We start from the raw sequence: 19,499 nt of genomic DNA on the forward strand, positions 1-19,499 counted from the left end.
AGGTAACAACAGAAAGGTGCGGTGTAAACAGTGTTACTTTATTGTTTCCTGCAGTAGAAGCGACCTCGAAAAAAATGCTTATCGAGTTAGACACATTAAACATGTTGAAACTGTGCAAAGGAACAAAACTATTGTTGATTGTTTTCCAAAAATGTTTGATGAAAGCAAACATACGGAAAAGGCGAAGACAGCTGAACTGAGATTATCAACTTTTTTCGCTGAGCATATTGTTGCATTTTCAACAGTGGACCAACTTGTTCCTGTGTTAAAAGATGTTTTCTCTGACTTCAAAATTGCTCCAGAGGTTACTTGAGGTCGTATAAAGTGTGCCAATATAGTGAAAAATGCTATTGCAAAGGTGTAAACTGATAAAACGTTTGCCCGCATCTCGTGGTCGTGCGGTAACGTTCTCGCTTCCCACGCCCGGGTTCCCGGGTTCGATTTCCGGCGGGGTCAGGGATTTTCTCTGCCTCGTGATGGCTGGGTGTTGTGTGCTGTCCTTAGGTAAGTTAGGTTTAAGTAGTTCTAAGTTCTAGGGGACTTATGACCACAGCAGTTGAGTCCCATAGTGCTCAAAGCCATTTGAACCATTTTTTTGATAAAACGTTTCAGTATCTAAAGGAAATTTTCTATTTTAGTGAACGAGAGTACCGACATATCAGATAGCAAACATATATAAGTTTTAGTGAAATATGTGTCGCCAGTTTATGGGTATGTGAAAACCCAACTTCTGGTGTCGAAACCTCTGGATGCCAAAGACTGCTCGGAAGAAAATCTATTCATAGCTCTGAGGAGTGTGTCGAAAGAGAAAGATATTCCAATTACAAATGTAATTGGCATGGCTTGTGACAATGTGTCTATAATGTTGGGAAGCTGTGATTCTGTCATAACAAGACTTAGAAATGTTGTACCAAATCTGATTGTTCTCAACTCTATATGCCTTTCATCTGCTTCAGTTACAAACAAGACATGTCAGAAGCTTCCTAGATCCTGTGAAGAGTTAATAAGGTCCGTGATAACCAACATACCTGGCAGTGCAAAGCGCTGCACTATTTTACAAGAATTTCAAGAACTTTTAGGAGTTGAACGTAAATGGTTCTTTAAATTATCGGGAACGCGATAGCTTATTTTGCATATATGTGTTGTTCGTCTGCTGGAAAACTGGGACGTTTTTTTGCACTACTTCCAGTTAGCAACTGTTCAAAATTAACGTCTGCAGAAATAGAGCTTCACGAATTTGAAAGCGTGTATTATAAGGCGCGTTTACACTTAGCTCAGAACATGTTTTGGTTTGCAACATTGATCCCTCCACATGTTGGCTACGTTGTTCGTTGTTTGTGTATTCAGTGATTACATATTGTCTCTAAAGTATATTTTGGTTTACTTCGACACTTTTAACGCTCTTTTCCAATTGAGTAAAATATTAATTCACAAGTTTTCAGGAGATTCTTTGGGTCTGTTTATAAAACATTGGTCAGAACTTTCAAAACCCTGGTGTTCTCACTGAAATACACAAGATTAATAAACTTCCATCATACCATTATCTCCTATTAGAACCAGAATATCTTGGTCCCAAATGTGAACGGTTATTACAAACTCGCTAGGAAATGTGGAAAGGGAATTCATAAACTAAGACTTAAATGCACTGATTTCTATATCGCAGCAATCGAATAAATGAAGGATCTGCCTATACACGATGAATTTTTTAGAGACTTAAAATTCGTAGAGTCAAATATTGCATTAACAGCTGACAGAAGGTACCAGATTTGTATCACGAATCGCATCGAAGTTTGGAGGATCTGATGTAATTACCTTTGCAGCTGAATGGAGAAGTCTACCGTTTGTGGCTGAAATAAGAAGAAGGAACGTTCAGAAATGGACTTGGATCGTATGCAGAGTGAAATCTCAAACTTGAAAGATTTCCGGTATCAGGGATTCAGAATATCAGTAAACTTGCTGAGCTGGTTCTTTCGCTTCCACATTTTAATGCTGAATCCGAAAGAATATTTTCTATTGCAAGTGATGTAAAAAAGAGGAAATGAAACAGAATTCGAGGTGAGAAATGAAATTCATTTGTTTTATGAGATGTTTATTTCAAGCAAACGGAATAGACTTCACAACTTATTAAGTGGAACAAAAACAACTCATGCTTCACAATAAGAAAAACTTGTATTAAGTGAAAGTTTAACTGTGCGATGGAGACTGAAAGAGGGAGGAGTACGTGTATATCTCTTCAAAAGGAAGGCTGTATTTTCTGAAAGGATAAGCAAGCACTTCAGTAATGTAAGTCCTGAGTTTACATTATATGATGTAGTATTGCGAGGGTGCTGTTATGTATTGCAGTTGCATTTTACACTCTACTACTAGTTTAATGTGCTGTGTGTGGAATCGTAAGCCATTATTTCTTTTGTTATACCTATTGACTCTCTCTCTCTCTCTCTCTCCCGCTCTCTATCTGTCTCTCTCACTCACTTTTCCTAGGCATCATGTGTTTTTCCTTACCATGGGACACTTTATACAGAAAAGGGACATTTTGAGTAACAGGTTGGGACTTTGAGCTTCAGAGTGTGGCATCACTGGTAGTTATTCGTAAAAAAAGTAGAACAGACGACAGTCGTCACTTTTTTAAAAGTTTATTGTGTGGAATACATTTAGAAAATCAACATGTGAGTGATCTAATAATTGTCTCTTGACCGTTGACTCCGCATATCTTTTTTTTTCTTATTAAACGTAGTTAGGTTTAATATTTGCGTGATAATATGAGTGAGCAAAATGTAAAAGTGCGGCATGAAAATACTCTGCGGTTAACAAGTCGAGTTACAGGCGAAAGAAAAATCGTATGTATTCGTGGTTGTGTCATGCAGCGGATGCTGCCTTAATTCAGTGCGACGTTAAAGACTTGTGACGTACCATGGCTGGAACAGCTAGTTGAGTCTCCCAGTTGTGAATAACGTTGTTTCGGATTTACCGGTATTATTAAAGTTATTCACAAAACTGCGTTGTTTGATGTACTTGGGAGTCATAATATGAAATTCGTTAACATAATTTATAAATTTGAAGTTCATATAAGTTTAGTATGACTTGTATAACCGCAGTTTTGTTTCTGTAGATAGCTTCTTATGCGCGAATGTTACTTAGTGCTGTGGTCAGGAAAGTATGAGCCCATATAGTGCACAACGTGAGTGATGAGTGTGCCCCTTTTTGCCACACGTTGTGTAGTTGACATCTGTGATGCTCTTATTGTTTAGGTAGTTCGCGTGTTTTGTTTACAATATGGCTCGAAGTTGTTTGTGTGTGTGGGGGAGGGGGGGGTGGTGGTTTGACCCGTGACGTTATGGATGTTGTGGTCTGTGACATTACGGCGCTGAGTTTAGTTTGAGTTGGTTGTTTGTAGATGTCTTCTTGTGTTTGATGGTTCCCTCTGGTGGTGTGTGTATGTATGTGCGTTGCCTTGTGTGGTGTATTGGGTTTATTTGAACTCTGGTTTTGGAAGAGCGGAGTTGTGGCATTGTTCATGACCTAGGGATTGAAATTGTTTTCAGTGAGTTATCAGTTTTATTGTGTTCTGTTTACGTGTCAGCGTTTTCGATACGTTTTATTGGTTTGCTGTTTGTGGTGCGGTAAGACGTTTAATTTATTGATTGGATTCTCTTTTTAGTTGTGAATATGATGATAAAGTGAAATAGCACCATGTTGCGGGCGGAGATGGGAGAGGATATGTTGTCCTCGATTAAGTTCCTGCAGGTGTCTGGATTAATAGCGGAATTTGTGAAGTGAGGCGTTTTGCCGAGAGACTATGCAGCTGGCGAAAGTTCCGGCTTCTCGGACCGCGGACGTGTACATGTGTCGGTGTCGGAAGGACAATGTTTGGAGCTCCTGTAGGCGCGGTACTTGGTTCGAGAAATCTAGGTTGGCTGTGAGAGATTATTTTCATGACGTACTATTTTTGTTACAGGTCCCATATTAGTTTTTGTGTGGATGCGACTGTAGTGAGTGAGAGGATGGTGTTAGATTGGTTTTCTTTTTGTAGGGCAGTGTGTTCTGAGTATGTCAGTATAAGAGTAAGTTGGGTGAGCCGGGGTTAGTGTTTGAGATAGATGAGTCACAGTTTGGGATGAGGGAAGTATGGGAGAGGTACATCTCTGGTTGGTTTGTGGGTGTGGGGAGGTTGTTACTTTGTGGGGTGGGTATGCCGATTATGTTTTCAGGGTTTTGGAGGGGCGCACTAAGAGGGACTTGAAGGGTTAATTGAGGAGGGGAGTACTGTAGTTTCAGATGCTTTTTCGTCATACAAGGGTTTGGAGAAGAGGGCTTTTGATCAGTTAGTTGTAAACCATAGTTTAGAGTTTAAAAATTGCAAAACTGGTGCATGTGCTAATGCAATGGAGTTTTTTTTTTATTTTGGGAGGGGTTGGTGGTTAAATCAGTTATAATGAAGGGAAGAGTGGCTCTTCGAGAGACCTTTTTTTGTTACAGTTGTTTTTGACTTGTACTGTGTGATTGAGTTCAGTTTATTTTTGTGGTTTTCATTTGGTGTGTGAGTGAGTGAGTGAGTGTTGGCCAACCAAGTGTGCAGTGCCGGAATTTGTTGGTGGTAAGTAGTAGTTTTTTTTGGGTCTATTGTTCATGTGTGTTTATCGTGTATCGATTGTTTTTACTTTCTGTGGGGAAGTTTGATTTTGTGTTTTCGAGGTGATGTGGGTCTGGTTTTATTTATAGCAGTTGCAGGTGTTTGGTTTTTGGTATCATCGGCTGTGGTTGACCTACGTAGGTCAAGGGAAATGTTTGATTCCAATTTTTGTCATCTGATAATGAAGCCAATGAATGTCATGGCAAAAATTATTGTGGGCAAAAAATTTTGAAGTGTGTTGCTGTAAGAGTAATTTACTTGTCAAGAACTATCACTAATTGTCTCTGTGAAGTTTTATGAAATGTCTCATTTTGGGTTTTATAGAAGCATTGTCATGAAGTATTGTCGTCTGGCATTATCATGTGAGGGCAATTCTAGGTATTTGCATGACATCTTGTTGTTGCAGCTTGTGCTCATTAGAGTAAATGCTAAATGTTCATATATATACATTAGAAGCCAACATTCTGCGAGCTAAAGATCATGGAGGCAATAAACTTTTGTACTTCTGTACATTGTACCAAGCAGTAGTTGGCAGAAGTAAAATGTTGAGGAAATATATTACACTCTGCAAGAAACAATACATATTTATAAATGATACTATAGATTGAACTTATAGTTGTTCGTATGTAAGTAACAAATTATTCAATAAAATACCACTATTTGTCTAAGTATTTACTGAGCATGCTTATAAACATAATGTGCTTGGCTCATGCCTGCCCCTTCTGCAGTGTGAAGGGAAAATGATTAAATGTAATTGCAGTACTTAACCTACTCTTGTTTTACAGAGAGTAATGTAACATTTATTGACATTATCTGTTGGTGTAATGACACCATTTGCCCTAATGACTTAGTAATAAAATTATTACTGTTAAATTATCCTTCAGGTATGTCACATGGAGCAGTTAACTAAACAAACTTCGTTCTCGGCTAGAGTTTGATGCAAGCTATCGAACTGTTCACCATTCCACCGCCTTACAGAACCACCCACTGTAACTGTTTTGAAGCCACAGTTGCTTGCACCATTCTCCCAGAGGTGGATTTGGGGATGTATTTGGGGGAGGAGTGAAACAGTTGGTCAGAGCTAGTCGTACAGCAGTAAGTAAAAACTGTCGAATGTTTGCTTTGCGACTGCCAAGTAACTCTCGTGTTTTTTATTGCATGCTGTATCTAATTTATTCACTTGCATTTCTTTAATCAGTGCCTACTATATTGGTTACACATTTACCATTTGCATTGGTAGCTTGCTAGTTACCTCCATGTTATACATGATGTATTTAAATTGTAGTACGGATTATGTCAGCTGAACGGCAGATTGCATGGCAGAAGTCCAGTGACACTGTACCTGTCTCTTACTTTGCATGCTGCAGTTCATATTTATGAATTGAACGAAGGACAGTGAACATGACAAACGGTGAGTGGAATTGTCACATTCCAACCAAACCTCGGGCTTTGCCACAGGTCACTTTGTCACCACATCTAGTTTTCTTCCTGCTGTTAACACTGAAAACAAACACAGTTGTTTAGTTACAATCACTCATTTCGCAGTTGCCGACTGCATCGTGCAACAGAAGAGCCAGGACATTAACTACATTTAGCCTCTTGCATAGATCATTTAAAACATGTATGAAGTAGTGAGTTATCCTTTCCTTCTACTATTGTAATTGTGGATATTGCTGTCACTTTCAGAACGAAGTGAATTTTTGCATACTTAATCAGTGAATGAATGCAATTTGAGCCTTTGGTTGACGTCCCTAATTGCTTAGATATGTCCACAACACAGAATATTCTCCCACAGAACATTAATGAATGAATGTCTCTGTATCCCCAGAGTTGGCCAGTTTTGAGTTTTTAACAGTATTTGAACCCAAGAACTTGGATGTTTCTACCCAATTTATTATATTCTGTTGTCATGCTAACATTAATAGGTGATGAACTTTGTTTGCAATGCCAAACTGGATGATTTATGTTTCTCAAAGTTTGCAGCAGGTACATTTGTCTAGAACCACGTGCTTCATCTGGTTTGAATTGATTGCTTATTTTGTTTTGATCTGATAAGCTGAAAGTGCATTATTGTACTGTGTTGTGCAATGTTTGTCGGATTCTGATAATGAGTGTTTACGACCTGTCGCCGTCGTGGCATGGCTTGCATTTGTGCGTGTTACTGCGGCTTACAATAAAAAAAGAGGAATTGTCTCATGAGCGAAACAATGGCAAGAGACTGCTATTTGTTGTTACTTACACTGCTGCTTTCTTTGATTATGATCAACAAGAACCAAGTAATAGACTGCGTGTGATAGATGATGATCTGAACGAGAGTTTGGCAAAAAATTTTCTCTGTTTGAAAATCTTTGCAGCCGCCTGTTTAGTACATTACATTCTGCACAGAAATGAGTCCTCTTAGATTTAAAAATCTAGTCAGTTGCCGTGCTTCATTTCTGACTGAATCACTATTCAGCGTAAGAATAATACAAATATAGGCATGACATGATACGTATATTCTTCCGTGTTTGCTGTTGTCTCACTCTAGTTTCGTAGTTAATTAGGCAGACAGGATTTAAATGAGATAGCAGCAAATACAAAAAATACATGGCATAATGTTTACATTCTTCTACCTTTTCCTTTAATTTATTTACTGATGCAGAGGTTTTGGCGCTAGTATTTATCTTTGTGCCTGCAAAGCATGCCTGTGTAGCGCTGCGTATATTAGACAGCAGAAGTTAGTTTTGGCGGCACCTACCAACATTTTTCAGAACTTTCGCTTACTTTGAACCTGATTGTAAACCGCAGACAGTTTTTTAGATTACAAAAACTGGAAAAAAGTGTGGCTTAGATTTGAGTAAATACGGTAATTCTTTCTCCGTTGCTGTATAATTCAGCTCGTGTTTGTCTAGGCTGCAACTAGCGAAAGCAATGGTTTTATTTTCTTCCTCTTCTGGGTCCCATTCCCCTCGCAATAATTCTGCTGCTATGCCATATTCTGATGCATTTGTTGTGATGCCAAATGGTTCACGAAGACTTGGATGATATAAAATAGGATCATTGACTAGGGTATCCTTTACTTCCTGGAATGCCTTTTCTGCATTTTCATCCCATAATCATTTTGCCTTTTGCTTTAATAGCGATAGTAGATGTGGATTACTATGACTTGTCCTTGTATATACCGTCTATAAAATCCCACTAATCCTAAAAAGGAACGTAACTATTTTACATTCTGTGGATGTGGACAGTCTTTAATCGCTTTAATGCGTTATGGATCAGGTTTAATTCCTCTTATTCCTTAAAGATGTCCCAAGAATTTTAGTTCCTCTCGCCCAAAATGTGATGTAGCGAGCGAGCTTAGTAGTTATTCCCTTGGTATAGAATTTCTCTATTGCTCTTGAAAGTACATCACAATGTTCCTCCCAGGTTTCTGAAACAATCAGTATATCTTCTACATAAATCAATAGCTCTTGTAACAACTTTCTCCCTAATGCTTGATATAATGCTCTTATAAACACTGATGCTGATATGTTTAACCCAAATGGCGAAACTTTAAACTTGTAGACTTTCCGTCATATAGGAATGCAGTATAAGGTCTAGATTCTTTAGTTAATTTCACCTGCCAGTACCCATCTGTCCGATCCACAGAACTAAAATAATTTGCTTTTGCAAAATGAGCAAGTAGTTCGTTTATGCATATGGGACAATCTCTCTCCAGTTCAATGTGACAATTCCAGGTTCTCGCGTCTAGTACTAGGCGCACACCACCTGTTGCCTTTCTGACAACTAACAGTAGATTGTTGTATATGCTTGTGCTTCTTTCTACAACATTATTATCTAACATTTTATGTATTTCTTCCTGTACTTCCTCTCTTACGTTGATAGGTACAGGGTAAGGTCTAAAGAAAAAAGGTTCCTTGGTTTTGATCTTAAAACTACCCACATAATCTCCTATATTCCCTGGTTTGTCTGAAAATACATCGGAATAACTGCATAATATTCCATATAGCTCTTCCTTTTGAGTAAGTGTTAACAACATTTCAGATTCGTAAGCCTTAGCATGCAAATCAGCTTTATTTGCAATTTGTTGTAGATTACTTACATCCTTTTCCATTGAACTCTTATTCGCTATTAACCATAAATTATTACTCCCATTTAGTCCTTGACATCGATCTGTCTTAAACAAGATCTATTAGGCTACAGTTATCTAGATTGCACTTAAAGAAATCACTCTGAAAGTCTATTACCACCGCACATTTCATTAACCAATCTACTCCTAGTAATACTTGTGTATTTATTTTAGGGACTATTAACATGGTTTGTTCAAACACAAGTTGATCTATTTAAAATGTAATCCTTGTTTCCCATTTCACTACATTGCTCTTAATACCTGTAATATCTACAATATTTACTCCCGTAACAGGTAAGTTAGGAAATTCCTTTATTCTTCCACTTAATAGCTATTCCTCGAAAATTGACACTTCGCTTCCTGAATCAATGTAAATTTCCACTCCTTGATTTCATATTCCTCAGATTGCAATTGGTTTGCGTTGCACTTTTTCTAAATTTTCCTCTTTCGCTAATAACCAATCGTTAATAGGTGATATTTTACTATAAACGATCATTTTACTTATATATATGGGCCGAGTATTGTTCTGCGACATCCTGAATTCTGGCCGTTGACCTAGGATTTTTCTCGTTTTCCATCACTACGACCGGATACTGATTGGAACTTGCTTCAGCAGTACGGTGGTTTGCCCCATGTTATTTTGTTGCATATTTATTTGTTGGTTTTGAGGTGTAAACACCTGTGAATTGATGTTACCAATCTGAATTCTTCCCCCTCTAGGGTTATTGTGATTTAGACCATTATCCGTGCTGTGAACAGTTTCATTACTGCTTACTCTACAATAATTAGGTTCCTTCGCCCGCGGTAAGGAATTAGGAAAGGATATGTTATTTCTGTTCCCCGTATTTGTCATTCACTGAATAATTTTCATTTCTTTCAGTATTCAGTGTCTAAACCTACAATAAACATTAATAACTCATTCACGGTTTCCCACACTCTGTACAATATTCTTTGTTGAACGTGGTATGGTAAACATCTAATGAGTACTTTCAGTAAGTGCATTTCATCTATTGGATTATCTAAGTATTTACTTTTGTCAAATGCCATTCTAAATACTTTTAATATGTGCCCCATGACTTATTGTATGGAGTATGGTCTAATAACTTTAAGATTAATTTTTCCTGGATACTTGAAGACCAGTGCTTTCTCTTAAAGCTTTCTGAGACGCAAGTTCTTCTGCATGAGTATTTCCCCATTCCACTGCTTCTCCCAATACGTGTCCTTATGTGAAATCTATTTTCTTTAAGTCATCCCAATTTTTGGCAAAGATCTGGCAAACACTCGTAAAAAATAAATTGGGTGTCCATCACTGTCTGGTTTGTACTTTGGAAATTGCCTTGCTAAATCAAACCTATTACCTATAGATAAACCCTCTATTACATCTTTAGTTACTTCTGTTATAGTTTCAGGTTTACAATTTTCTAATTTCTTTTTATTATTGTCTATTGCTTTCCATATTCTATGAAGTTCTTGTTTACTGTTAATTGTACCTTCCCCAGAAGTGATTTTGCCATTATTTATTTCTGTTTTGTCTTTTACTTCTTTTTCTACGAATAACTGTAAATGTTTCTCCAAATGTTGTATAGCATGAGGTGTTCCTGCTACAGCATTTTCCCGTATGGACGTGATTTGCTTATTTATGTCTGAAATACTAGTGCATACCGCTTGGGATTGGGAATTAACATTATCTACATAGCCTGTCCACTGTCTGGTTGTTAATCTATGTACACTTTCCTGTAAATGCTCTGTTAACACTTGTTTAGCTACTTGTTGCACCTCTAATGGCACTGAGTCTCGTAATTCTTTTAGTCTAGAATTTATTTCCATTATTTTAATGTTTTGATTATTAACTTGTGCATTAAAGTTAGATCCTAAGTTAGGTTTAGCCTCTTGTATTTTATGGTTGGGTACGTCATTGATTCAGTAACTTGTTCCTTAATGGACTAAATTAATTCTACTTGTTCCGCTCTCTGTCCTTCTCTGTATTTCTCTGCTTGTTTTTTAATCATACCTTTTAGTATTGCTTTATCCTTCTCTGCTTGTTCTTTATTTATGCCTTCAAGTATCAATCTCAACTCCTCGTTTTGCATTGCCGTATTTCTTGTGATTGGCATACACTTTTTATTACTAATCGACAGTATTAATATTAAACCCTACACTCGCAGAAATGTCTCAACTTTTTTTTTAATGTTCACGGCTCACCCTTCTGCGGAACTGTGAACTGCGTGCTTGTTGTAGAATAGCCGAAGCCAGTGCTGAAGTCGAAGCCGATGTCTGCTCTTGCTGCCACTGTCTTCTTTTTTTTCTGTTTCAGGTATCCAACAGTAAATTATAGTTTCCATTCATTATGTGTTTACTAATCAGACAGTTCATTCAAAAGAAGCTCTTAAATATTATTCTTCTTGATTCCTTGCTACGTGTGAGGTAAGACACTGTTGTTGATCGCTGGTTGTCAGGGGCAGCTTCTGTCTTCTATTCTTTGGAGTCGTAATTCTGGTTCAGATCAATTTTCTGCACTTAATTGCTGGTGCATTCTCCATTCGCCTTTTCCACAGTTACTATATGGGGTGTATTTTTCCACTTTCTCCTGCTGATACATATTTTGTAGGGTTTGTGGTGGATCTTACACCAGCACTATGGGGAAGTTGCGTCCCTGGCTGATACAGCAGGACAATATTTTGCCGACCCTGATACACCGCCAGATGAAAGTAGTATTACCTTTATCCTCTCGTCTCAGAGTAGTTGTTTGGTGGTCTGAATCCTTCCGTGCCACCTCCCTGTCGATCCAACTGTGGTGAAGATACCTGGAATGTTTTTGCAAGTTCTCTCTGCTGCACTACTAAATAAATAGCCACACTTATCACAAACGGGGTACATTGTGCCCAACATTTTCACTATTACTTTTAACAACACAACAAACATTTGCTACGGTAATACCATTCTCTTGAGAACATTCAAAAATGTCCGTATATGCGTACTTCAGGACCTGAGAGAGCAAACCAGATAAACTACTGCTGTTCAATTGTTCATTACACCCTTGTTGGTGCGTCATTTACTCCATGGTTCTCGGATTCAGGCACTTGCTGCACTATGCCACAAATGACTCCCGTACGACCAGTGGTTGTAATACCATTTTACTGTTTACTGGTCACCTTCTCGCTGGCTCCACGACTGCTCCACATTCACTGCATACAAGAAAGGAAAACGCACAGTTTCCCCTTTCTCACTACACTTCTTATTCAACTTACTCGTGGGCACCTCTTGTCGACAGCCTTCCAATGGTGTGTTGGGATGTTTATAAATATCTTGAAACGCTACACTAACCAACCTTGGAAATCATGACATAATTAGAATAAACAACATAGTTTATGCCAGTTGTTGTTACAACCACTGATAACATTTAATAATGGGCTGCTTACATTCTTTGCTTCGTAAACTCGTGACACTATTTATAAAAGCCACAAATTGGAATTGCACACTAGAATTAATGTGATCATGAAAATCAAGCAAGAACAGGATTCAGGTCTTTGTTTGAAACCTGAGGAGCATTTGAGCATTCATTGCATTTTGTACATGTATAGATGATAGCGTGTTCCAGTTTGTATTACTTGAACAGTGAATTGTGTTTTATACATCTGATGTACATTTGCAATCCATTTTACATTTGCAATCCATTTGGTTTGCATGCAGGAGACATGTCAAAAATTTATAACACAGTTACAAAGGAAAACACAGGAGAATTGCTTCAATTTAACCCTTGTATCTCTGGAAAGATCAGTGAAATAAATGTTGGTGTCAGTAGTGTTCAGTTAAAACCTGAAATTGTTAAAACTGAACAGAGCTCCAGGGCGATGTGAATCCCTGTCGTATTCAATACTGAGCTAGTCCCACTTCTAACTATAATCTATTGGTCAAAAAGGGGTAGTAGAAGTGATAGATAAAATTACTGTCCAATACCCCTGACATAGATTTGTTGTGTAATCTTAGAACATATTCTGAGCTCAAACATAATGAGGTATCTCAAACAGAAGACCACCTAGGTGCCAACCAGCACGGATTCCAAAAACATCAAGGCAGCGATTTAGAGGCAGCATTTCTTGGTTTTTGAAAAGCATTTGGCTCACAGTCAGTACCAAACTTAGGCTTATTGTTAAAAGTATGGTCATATGGGGCATCAAGTGAAACTTGATTGGATTGAGGACTTTCTGGTAGGGAGAACACATGTTGTCGTGGATGGAGAGTCATCTTCAGATAAAGAAGTGACTTTGGGTATGCCTCGGGGTAGTGTCAGGACCCTTGCTGTTCGTGTTGTTTATTATTGACCTTGTGCACAATATTAATAGTAACCTGAGACATTTTGCAGATAATGCAGTTATCTATAGTAAAGTACCATCTGAAAGAAGCCGCATAAATATTGTCATATCTTGATCAGATTTCATAGTAGTGTAGAGCTCTTGTACCCAAAAATCTTATATATACAGGATTCATTATTTTTCCTTGCAGAAAATTTGAGGGAGCCATCTGGAGGTGGCATTGAGGCAGCAACAACATACATCACAACCTGTCCGTGGAAATGGCATGGCAAGCCGTTCCACAGGACTACATCCAGCATCTCTATGATCGTCTCCATGGGAGAATAGCAGCCTGCATTGCTGCGAAAGTTGGATATACACTGTACTAGTGCCGACATTGTGCATGCTCTGTTGCCTGTGTCTATGTGCCTGTGGTTCTGTCAGTGTGATCATGTGATGTATCTGAGCCCAGGAATGTGTCAATAAAGTTTCCCCTTCCTGGGACAATGAATTCACGGTGTTCTTATTTCAATTTCCAGGAGTGTACATCACAACCTGTCCGTGATGCGTCCGGCGCCATCACCACATACAGTTAAATTGTTGGCTACCCTCACCACATGTGGGGGTATCAGCGACTCCGTAGCAGCATCCGGGCCCATCGTGGACGCCGTCCATGTGTGCTGGACCATCGCAGGTGCATTGGTAGGTAGTGCTTGGCTCAGTGGAGAACAATAGAGAAGAGGAAAGCGCCCTTTGGTGCATTGGCAGGATAGAAGGTGTTTGTGTGCTGGACTGGGGTCAGGGGAAGGGATGAACATGCGGAGGACACGGACTAGCAAAGGTTGAGGACTGGGGGATCGCGGGAACGAAGAGTGTGTCATACGAAGAGTTCCCACCTGTCCAGTTCAGAAAAGCTGATCTCGGTAGGAAGGATCTATATGATGCATTCCTTAGAGTGAAGCACATTATGTTGGGTAGCATGATCAACAAATGTGTAGTCCAGCTGTCTCCTGACAACAGTATGGTGGTGGCCATTCATCCAGACAGACAGCTTGTCGTGCCTTTTTAGAATGTAGCACAGTGGTTGCAGCTTAGTTTGTAGATCACACGGCTGCTTTGACAGGTGGTTCTGCCTTTTATGGGGTAGGAGATTCCAGTGACAAGACTGGAGCAGGTGGTAGTGGAAGAATGTACGGGACAGGACTTGCATCTGGGTCTATTACAGGGGCATTACAGGAAGATTCAGTGGTTGGCAGAATACCACTGTGAGGATAGAGGATGGGACATTCCTCATTCCACGACACAACGAGGGGAAATCGAAACCCTGGTGGAGAATGTGATTCAGTTTCTCCAGTCGTCAGGGGAGAGCCCCTTTGTGACCAGACTGTGGATTTGTGAGCTGTGGGAGGTGACTGGAGGGATCAGGCCTGGGAGATGTGTTTCTGGAAAAGGTGCGGAATGTAATTTAGAATGGTGTGGAATGGGTGGCAGCTGCCGAAGCGGATGTATTCTTGGTACTTTAGATGTGGATGGAGGTACCAATGTGGCCATCCTTGAGGTGGTGGTAGAGATAAATAATGATGGCTTGTTGGATGGAGAAGGAGCAGTGAAGTAAATGGGGAGAAGGTGTTGAGGTTCTGGATGAATGTCTGTAGGTGATTCTGTGGATAACCTTATTTCTCATCAGTCCTTTGCTCATTAGGTTAATCATTCCACTCAACAAATCGTGCATTACTTCACTTCACTTCACTTTCTGTGAGGATAACAATGTCATCAACTAATCTTATCGTTGATATTCTTGACCCTGGATTTCAACCCATCTTGGAACCTTTCTTTCATTACCATCCCTGTTTGTTCTGTTTGTAGATCGAACAATAGGGACAAAAGACTACATCCCTTCTCTAAGAGGAGTGCTTCATTCTTGGTATTCCATTCGTACTGATATTTCCTGGTTATTATTGTTGCATACGTCAGCAACTGGGGGGGGGGGGGTAGCAGGAAGCGATGAGGAAACAGGAGCTGAAGCTGTGGCTGGTGCCAGAGCTGATGTCCACTTCCCGGTGTTTGTTTTATGACTATCCCAGAATTTCAGCTAAGAAATAAGGCAGAGGGCACTTCTCTGCACTTAGCGACAGTGCGAGGTCTTCTGTTGATGACTACAGCGACATCTTGAAGTGGTGCGAGAGCCCCGTGGATAGCTGCATAATGAAGAGAAACGGACACGTGGACTTCCGCTGTCACTGCTAGCCACCAAGCGGTGTGTGGCGGGGGGCACTATTCGCGCCGAAGTCATATCGCCCCCTCCGTTCCACTCGCGGATCTCGTGAGGGGATAAAAGACTGTCTGAATGCCTCAGTACGAGCTCTGATTTCCCTTATCTTTGAATGGTGATCATTGTGTGATATGAAAGTAGTTGGTAATAATATATTCTCTACATCCTTGGCGAAAACCGGATTTTGGAATTTAGTGAGCAGCCCCTTCTGTTTAGCGCATCGTCTATCTGCAAGTGTGTCCCACTTCAAACTTTCTATGAGATTTGAAATGCTCTTGCGATGGCTAAATGCACCAGTCACAAACCTTGGTGTTTTTCTTTGGACTTGCTCAATCTCTTGAATCAGACACAACTGGTAAGGGTCCCACACAGATGAACAATAGTCTACCACTGGATGAACAAAAGTATTGTAAGCAATTCCCTTTGTTGAAGGACTGTATCGCTTCAGGATTCTACCAATAAACCCCAATCTAGAGTTCGCCTTGCCTGTTACTTGTGTAATCTAATCGTTCCGTTTGAGATCATTTCGTATAGTCACACCCAGATACTTGACGTATGTTACCACTTACAAAGACTGGACATTTACTTTGTACGCGTACATTAATGTGAATTTTTGCTTTGTTATGCGCAGTAGGTTACACATACTAATATTGAGAGATAAGTGCCATTCATTACGCCACATGTTTATTTTCTGCAAATCCTCATTGATTTGTTCACAATTTTTGTGTGATATTACTTTTCTGTAGACTACAGCATCATCGGCAAACAGTCAAATGGCACTGTCAGTACGATCAACCAGATCATTTACGTAAATCGTAAAAAGCAGCGGACCTATTACACTGCCCTGGGCCACACCTGATGTTAGGTTTGTTTCTGTTGAAGTCTCCACATTCAGGACGACATACTGCTTTCTGTCTATTAGAAAACTTTCTATACAACCGCATATTTTGTCATATAGACTGTAAGCATGCACTTCTAGGAGCAAGTGACAGTGGGGAACTGAGTCGAACGCCTTTCAAAAGTTGGGGTATATAATGCACAGAGGGGGCCAGCTGTGTCTCGCATGACCACTGTTCCCTAAAACAGTGCTGGTTTCTGCAGATGAGCTTCTCAGTCTAGAAAGGTCTTTATATCTGAACACAAAATATGTCCCATCATTCTACAGCAAATCGACGACAGTGAAATTGGCTGGTAATTATGTGCATCCGATTTTCTACCCTTTTTGTAAATTGCCGTGAGCTGGGCCTTCTGCCAGCCGTGGAACTTTCCACTGTTCCATTGATTTCTGGTAGATGACGGATAAGAATGGTGCTATATTTGTAGCGTAGTCAACATAAAATATTACAGGGATACTGTCTGGACCAGATGCATTCCTGGTATCTAAGGATCTTAACTGTTTCACAATCCCAGATACACTAAACACTGTCGGCCATCCTTGCATTTGTTCGATAATTGAAAGGGGAATGGTGCTGCAGTCCTGTACCATGAGTAAGTTTTTAAAAGCTAGGTTTAGAATTTCAACCTGCAGTTTATCATCATCTATTACATTTCCTGTACTGTCAGCCAGAGAAGGTATTGAATTATTTGTAGCGTTCATAGATTTCATGTGTGACCAAAATTTTTGGGGGTTATTTTTAGAACCTGCAGGTATAATATTGCTTTCAAATTCATTAAAAGAATCTCTCCTTGACCTTTTGACAGCTGCTTTCATTTCGCATAATTTCTGTTTTTCAGCAGGGCAGTGACTATGTTTGAAATAACTGTGCAAAATTCTGTGCTTTTCCAGCAACTTCCTAATATGTTTGTTGAACCAAGGTGGATCCTTTCCCTGCCCTATATTTTTGCTAGGCACATATTTCCTAGCACGTGGTGGACAATACCTTTAAATTCCAACCAGAGATGCTCAATATCTTTTTGTCCCGTGGTGAATGCTCGGAGCTGACTATGAATATCTTCATTAATGACACACTTATTTGCTTTTCCAAACAAGAAAACTCTAAACTATTTCTTTGGTTTTCTTGCAACTTCCACTGACACAGAAGCCACAGCCACATTATGGTCACTAATACCTTCTTGTAGATGAACTTCTTCAAAAAGTTCAGGTCTGTTCGTCGCCAAGATATCTAATAAGTTCTCATCTCATCCCAGAGCCCCAAGAAGCTGAAGGGTATGCAAACTGCATTACCTGGGCAGACCACAAACCTGAAAACAGAGTATCAGTTACAGAATAACCCAATTTACAGGTGTGAAGTTGATTCAGGTGCTCCCACCGCAATTTGCATAGACCTGTCAAAATATGCAATTGCCAAGCAACATTATGACAATATCTTGTACCCAGCACTTCTGACCACTGTGTGATCGGAAAAAAAATTAGAAAAAAAGTTCATTGCGTTTATACATTGCCTTAGTGAGTGAAGCAGGTGCAGGCCGCTTACTAGAGCGAGGAGTGGTGTCACCGTCTGTGAAGCAACTCTGCTGGTGATGTGCTGTTGCAAAGTGGTAGAACGAGAAGAGAAGCAAATGTTGGTCCCGCATGTGGCAGGTGCGTAGTTTATCCGTCTTCTGCGTAAAAGTTCGAACAAAGCATTCTGCTTCTCCATTGGACTGCTGCACTTGGGATGCGATAAATCCCATTGGCTATACAGAAGTCATCGAATTCTGCGGACACAAATTGTGGTCCGTTGTCAGTCACAAGCAATGCTGGTAGACCTTCAAGGCAAAATATGGAATGCAAGGCTTGAAGATTGTAAAGCATCGTCATTTCTACATCTACATCTACATTTATACTGCGCAAGCCACCCAACGGTGTGTGGCGGAGGGCACTTTACGTGCCACTGTCATTACCTCCCTTTCCTGTTCCAGTCTCGTATGGTTCGCGGGAAGAATGACTGCCGGAAAGCATCCGTTGCCGCACGAATCTCTCTAATTTTACATTGGTGATCTCCTCGGGAGGTATAAGTAGGGGGAAGCAATATATTCGATACCTCATCCAGAAACGCACCCTCTCGAAACCTGGCGAGCAAGCTACACCGCGCTGCAGAGCGCCTCTCTTGCAGAGTCTGCCACTCGAGTTTGCTAAACATCTCCGTAACTCTATCACGGTTACCAAATAACCCTGTGACGAAACGCGCCGCTCTTCTTTGGATCTTCTCTATCTCCTCGGTCAACCCGATCTGGTACGGATCCCACACTGATGAGCAATACTCAAGTATAGGTGGAACAAGTGTTTTGTAAGCCACCTCCTTTGTTGATGGACTACATTTTCTAAGGACTCTCCCAATGAATCTCAACCTGGTACCCGCCTTACCAACAATTAATTTTATATGATCATTCCACTTCAAATCGTTCCGCACGCATACTCCCAGATATTTTACAGAAGTAACTGCTACCAGTGTTTGTTCCGCTATCATATAATCATACAATAAAGGATCCTTCTTTCTATGTATTCGCAATACATTACATTTGTCTATGTTAAGGGTCAGTTTCCACTCCCTGCACCAAGTGCCTATCTGCTGCAGAATTTCCTGCATTTCGCTGCAATTTTCTAATGCTGCAACTTCTCTGTATACTACAGCATCATCTGCGAAAAGCCGCACGGAACTTCCGACACTATCTACTAGGTCATTTATATATATTGTGAAAAGCAATGGTCCCATAACACTCCCCTGTGGCATGCCAGAGGTTACTTTGTCTGTACACGTCTCTCCACTGAGAACAACATGCTGTGTTCTGTTTGCTAAAAACTCTTCAATCCAGCCACACAGCTGGTCTGATATTCCGTAAGCTCTTACTTTGTTTATCAGGCAACGGTGCAGAACTGTATCGAACGCCTTCCAGAAATCAAGGAAAATAGCATGTACCTGGGAGCCTGTATGTAATATTTTCTGGGTCTCATGAACAAATAAAGTGAGTTGGGTCTCACACGATTGCTGTTCCCGGAATCCATGTTGATTCCTACAGAGTAGATTCTGGGTTTCCAGAAAAGACATGATACGCGAGCAAAAAACATGTTGTAAAATTCTACAACAGATCGACGTCAGAGATATAGGTCTATAGTTTTGCACATCTGCTCGACGACCCTTCTTGAAGACTGGGACTACCTGTGCTCTTTTCCAATCATTTGGAACCTTTTGTTTCTCTAGAGACTTGCGGTACACGGCTTTCCGAAGCGTAAGTGAGAACCATTGGATAAATAGT

At 40.0% G+C, this 19,499-nt stretch overlaps 1 protein-coding gene across 19 annotated transcripts in view; it reads left to right on the top strand.

Annotated features, from left to right (window-relative positions):
* LOC126227762 (uncharacterized) overlaps positions 1-19,499 on the top strand; it is a 932,351-nt gene that overhangs the window by 713,255 nt on the left and 199,597 nt on the right. For 4 of the 19 annotated variants that reach the window (XR_007544041.1, XR_007544039.1, XR_007544025.1 and 1 more), the window contains exon 2: positions 13,242-13,732. The exons of the other annotated variants lie outside the window; for them this stretch is intronic. The gene's annotated coding sequence lies outside the window, so the exon portion shown is untranslated. The remainder of the gene's footprint in view (positions 1-13,241; positions 13,733-19,499) is intronic. 19 annotated transcript variants of the gene reach the window in all.

This window comes from Schistocerca nitens, unplaced genomic scaffold, assembly GCF_023898315.1.
Source record: "Schistocerca nitens isolate TAMUIC-IGC-003100 unplaced genomic scaffold, iqSchNite1.1 HiC_scaffold_340, whole genome shotgun sequence".
NCBI classification, from domain to species: domain Eukaryota; kingdom Metazoa; phylum Arthropoda; class Insecta; order Orthoptera; family Acrididae; genus Schistocerca; species Schistocerca nitens.